General features: G+C 53.6%; 2 pseudogenes; both read right to left on the bottom strand.

Moving 5' to 3' along the window:
- Positions 1 to 74, bottom strand: part of LOC137316247 (U2 spliceosomal RNA) — a 117-nt pseudogene extending 43 nt beyond the window's left edge.
- A 4,817-nt stretch (positions 75 to 4,891) lies between these two features.
- LOC137316274 (U2 spliceosomal RNA) overlaps positions 4,892 to 5,000 on the bottom strand; it is a 117-nt pseudogene continuing 8 nt past the window's right edge.

Raw genomic sequence — 5,000 nt, 5'->3', positions numbered from 1 at the left:
GCGTGGAGTGGACGGAGCAAGCCCCTATTCCATCTCCCTGTTCTAAAAATCAATTTAAAATAATAATAAATAATATGTGTGTGTGTGTGTGTGTGTGTCGGTGTCAGTATCAGTCAGTCAGTCAGTGTCTCTCTCTCTCTCTCCCTCACACTCAGAGCTGCTGTGGAAGGAAACTTTTTTAAAAAGAACTTGCATATTGAAAGGAAGATGTGTCTCAAGCTGCCGGGCCCTGTCCATTGTCCTGTCAATGGCAGGACTGCTTTCACCAGGAACCCGGTTTTGTGGGTCAGAGGTTCCAAAGGACCTGTTTTGTGCGGACTTCCCTGTGTCCGTCCCTCCCTGCCTGCCTTCCCCCCAGGACTTCCTTCTGAACAGCTTTGTCGTTTAAAATAATAATAAATAATATGTGTGTGTGTGTGTGTGTGTGTGTGTGTGTGTCGGTGTCAGTATCAGTCAGTCAGTCAGTGTCTCTCTCTCTCTCTCTCTCTCTCTCACTCAGAGCTGCTGTGGAAGGAAACTTTTTTAAAAAGAACTTGCATATTGAAAGAAAGATGTGTCTCAAGCTGCCGGGCCCTGTCCATTGTCATGTCAATGGCAGGACTGCTTTCACCAGGAACCCGGTTTTCTGGGTCAGAGGTTCCAGGGGACCTGTTTTGTGCGGACTTCCCTGTGTCCGTCCCTCCCTGCCTGCCTTCCCCCCAGGACTTCCTTCTGAACACCTTTGTCGTTTAAAATAATAATAAATAATATGTGTGTGTGTGTGTGTGTGTCGGTGTCAGTATCAGTCAGTGAGTCAGTGTCTCTCTCTCTCTCTCTCTCTCTCTCACTCAGAGCTGCTGTGGAAGGAAACTTTTTTAAAAAGGACTTGCTTATTGAAAGAAAGATGTGTCTCAAGCTGCCGGGCCCTGTCCATTGTCATGTCAGTGGCAGGACTGCTTTCACCAGGAACCCTTCCCTGCCATTGCAGTGTTGATTTGGTCCTTATGCAAATTTAGGGGCGGAGCCAGCACACAAACGACCAATCACAGCAAAGTCCGCACTTTGCGAGCGCACGAGGTCGCGGCCAGCGTTCCAGTCCGCTCAGATCCAAATAAGCCCGAAAAGGAACACACTTGATCTTAGCCAAAAGGCCGAGAAGCGATACCGCGCTCGATGCGAATTGATCTCGGGTCCTGTTTGCCCTCCCTCTTTGTTCTCTGGCTGCCGGTGTTGAAAGCAGTCTCGAAGCACTGCCGTTCTCTCCCACTCTGGCCACATTTTTTGCCACCGTTTCTAATTGCAACAGTGGATGAGTTTAAAGAAGTTGCCGTTTTTTCCTTTCTTGCCAGGATTGCTTGACAGATTGGTAAATTTGCCAGTAGGCCACCAATCAGATGGGGGAGGGTTGTGTCTCAACGGACCTACGTCAGTCAGTCTCAGTCACTAACGAACTGCCGTGGAAGGAAACCTCTTTGAGTAAAACTAGTGACGTGACGTGTCTCACAGCGAGTGAGTGAGATTGCAACGGCCAATTGAGAAAGAGGTGAGGTGCTGACAATCAGCAGCTCGTGTTGAAACATTCATTCCACGGCAGGCAAGACCAATCAAAAAAAATACTGCAGATGCTGGCTCGGCTCGGCTGGCTGGCTGGCTGGCTGGCTGGCTGGCTGGCTGGAAATGGGAAATAAAAACACAAGGCGTGTTAAAGGCTGGTTAAACTGTCGAAAGAAACAAGGCGTTAATGTTTCAGAAGCGCCTATTGAAAGACGTCTCTCAAGCTGCTCCCTGACTGGGCCCTGTCCGTTGTCATGTTAATCGCTGGTTAAACTGTCGGAAGAAACAAGGCGTTAATGTTTCAGAAGTGCCTATTGAAAGGTGTCTCTCAAGCTGCTCCCTGACTGGGCCCTGTCCGTTGTCACGTTAATCCCAGGGCGGGGCGGGACTGCTTTGACCGGGAGACCTGTTTTCTGGGACGCAGGTGTGACATTCCAGGGAGGCACCTACTTTGTGCTGATTCGAAACGACCACGACAACGGCAACTTGCAGTTCTATATTACAACAACAACAACGCGCGTGTGGTAGTTGGGAGGGGCTGCGTTCGCGCTCTCCCCCCTGCATTGAAACTCAAAGTTCGATTTTCAATCCCATAGTCCACCAATCGGATGGGAGACGGTGTGTGTGTGTGTGTGTGTGTGTGTGTGTGTGTCAGTGTGTGTGTCAGTGTCAGTGTCAGTGTCAGTCAGTGTCTCTCTCTCTCTCACTCTCTCTCACTCTTACTCAGAGCTGCTGTGGAAGGAAACCTTTTTAAAAAGAACTTGCATATTGAAAAAAAGATGTGTCTCAAGCTGCCGGGGCCCTGTCCATTGTCACGTTAATGGCAGGACGGGGCAGGACTGCTTTGACCAGGAGACCTGTTTTCTGGGACGCAGGTGTGAGATTCCAGGGGACCTGCTTTGTGCTGATTTCCCTGCCTCCCTCCCTCCCCCCCAGGACTTCCTTCTGAACACCTTTGTCGTTTCAGCGAGGGCCAAAAGCCTGCCTGTGAAAGGGAAGGATCAGCCGGTCAGCCCCCTGCTGGTCGCTGCTGCCAGTGCAGCAGGCGTGCGTGTGTCCTCGGCCTCGTGTCCAGGTCCCTCAGGGACTTGAGGCAGCTCTCCCCGGTGGTCTCGTGGTCAGGACCGGGCTTCGAATCCCAGTCGGGGGGGATGGCTTTCTGCTGCAGATTAATTGGCACCTCTGAAAGAAAGTCTCCCCTCCTGAGCGGAATGCTCCACCCTCACCACCACCGCCACCGCCTTTTCCTCCCCTTGACAAACAGACAGACAGACAGACAGACAGTCAGTCCAGTTCGGGAGCGCAGCTTTCATTAAGCAATGGCGTTTGTGACAACTCATCGTCTGACAGGTTGATGATTTCCCCACACGCCTCCTGCCGAATAAAAGGCTCACCCTCCCGGACACTACCCCCAGAATCACCCCCCCCGCCCCCCCGGGGTGAATATTAAGCCCGAGAACACCGACTGTAACCAACCGCAGTGAAAAGTTGAAGTGGCAACTCATTAACCAGATTTATTTTGGGCAACTCATTAACCAGATTTTTTGTTCATTTGGTTTATGAGTTGCCAAGTGTAAATCTGGTTAATGAGTTGCCACTTCAACTTTTCACTGCGGTTGGTTACAGTCGGTGTTCTCGGGCTTAATATTCGCCCCAGGGGGGGTGTATAGCGGGCGATGGCCGGTGTGGAGTGCGTTTTTTGGGGGTTGATTTTCACTTTGCCTCGCTGGTGGAATTTGTGGGAGGCAGGCAAGGGGAATGGTGTGGGCTGGTGGGCGGCAAGGGAGATGCTTGCTTCGGGGTGTTATCCTCACTTTGGTCCGCTGGTGAGAGTAGGCAGCGGCAGGCCGGCAGGCAGGCAGGCAGGCAGGCAAGTGTGATGTAGTGTGGGGTGCAGTGCAGTGCAGTGCAGTGCTGCCCTGTCGTTTATGAAAGGTTGTAATGACACTGCTTTGCAGCTGACCATGTCCACTGATTTGTGACGCCCGTATGGAGGCTGATATCTCAGGAGGGCCGAGGCCGATTTCCTCCGGGGACGGCTCGTCGCGTGCGGCAGGACGAGGCGCAGCGGACGGTACCGAGCGCTCGGAGGTGCGGCGCTGCCCGCCGGAGGTACAGCGAAAGGCTGCAAACCGCTTTCCGCCTGCTAACTCGGCGGCCGTCAGACCGACCGACTCCGCTTTACCACCGGAGCTAGAGTCGGGCAAGGGGCACCGAAGGGTACCGGAAGGATCGCGTTCGCACGACGGGAAGTCGACTAGCGGGCCGCCGAAAGCGAGCCGGGGGCCCCCGGTTTTTCTGTCCCACCTGGAGACTGATATCTCAGGAAGGCCGAGGCCGATTTCCTCCGGGGACGGCTCGTCGCGTGCGGCAGGACGAGGCGCAGCGGACGGTACCGAGCGCTCGGAGGTGCGGCGCTGCCCGCCGGAGGTACAGCGAAAGTCTGCGAACCGCTTTCCGCCTCCTCTCACCGCACGGCTCTCCTTTTCACCCACTGGCGGATTTTCACCCTCCGACTGCTCGCTACCGTCCGCTGCGCCTGGTCCGGGCCCTGTCCGTTGTCATGTTAATGGCAGGGCGGGGCAGGACTGCTTTCACCAGGAACCCGGTTTTCTGGGTCAGAGGTTCCAGGGGACCTGTTTTGTGCGGACTTCCCTGTGTCCGTCCCTCCATGCCTTCCCCCCAGGACTTCCTTCTGAACACCTTTGTCGTTTGAGCGAGGGCCAAAAGCCTGCCTGTGAAAGGGAAGGATCAGCCGGTCGGACCCCTGCTGGTCGCTGCTGCCAGTGCAGCAGGCGTGCGTGTGTATTCGGCCTCGTGTCCAGGTCCCTCAGGGACTTGAGGCAACTCTCCCCGGTGGTCTCGTGGTCAGGACCGGGCTTCGAATCCCGGTCGGGGGGGGATGACTTTCTGCTGCAGATTAATTGGCACCTCTGAAAGAAAGTCTCCCCTCCTGAGCGTAAAGCTCCACCCTCACCACCACCACCGCCTTTTCCTCCCCTTGACAAACAGACAGACAGACAGACAGACAGTCAGTCCAGTTCGGGAGCGCAGCTTTCATTTGGAAGCAGACCCTGCTTGTTTCAAGTCAACGACGCCAAGTTATTTTGCACTTTGAATTATATCGCTACGTGCGAGCGGCACTCAGCCTTGGAGAAGAAAAAAATACCACTGAGCTGAGAAAGTTCTTTTTAAAAAGGTTTCCTTCCACAGCAGCTCTGAGTGAGAGAGAGAGAGAGAGAGAGAGATATCAGCTTTATTCTCAGTAATAATACACACACACACACACACACACACACACACACACACACAGAGACACTGGGAAAGAGCTGTTTTTCCTTTTGAATATCTCCCCACGGGGAGCTGCACCGTTCCCAGAAACACTGCAATACTGGGTCGATGCGTGGAGTGGACAGAGCAAGCCCCTATTCCATCTCCCTGTTCTAAAAATTAATTAAAAATAATAA

This window comes from Heptranchias perlo, unplaced genomic scaffold (assembly GCF_035084215.1).
Source record: "Heptranchias perlo isolate sHepPer1 unplaced genomic scaffold, sHepPer1.hap1 HAP1_SCAFFOLD_577, whole genome shotgun sequence".
Lineage (NCBI taxonomy): Eukaryota > Metazoa > Chordata > Chondrichthyes > Hexanchiformes > Hexanchidae > Heptranchias > Heptranchias perlo.
Note: the sequence above shows the minus strand (reverse complement) of the source record. Positions and strands in the feature narration are given on the sequence as shown.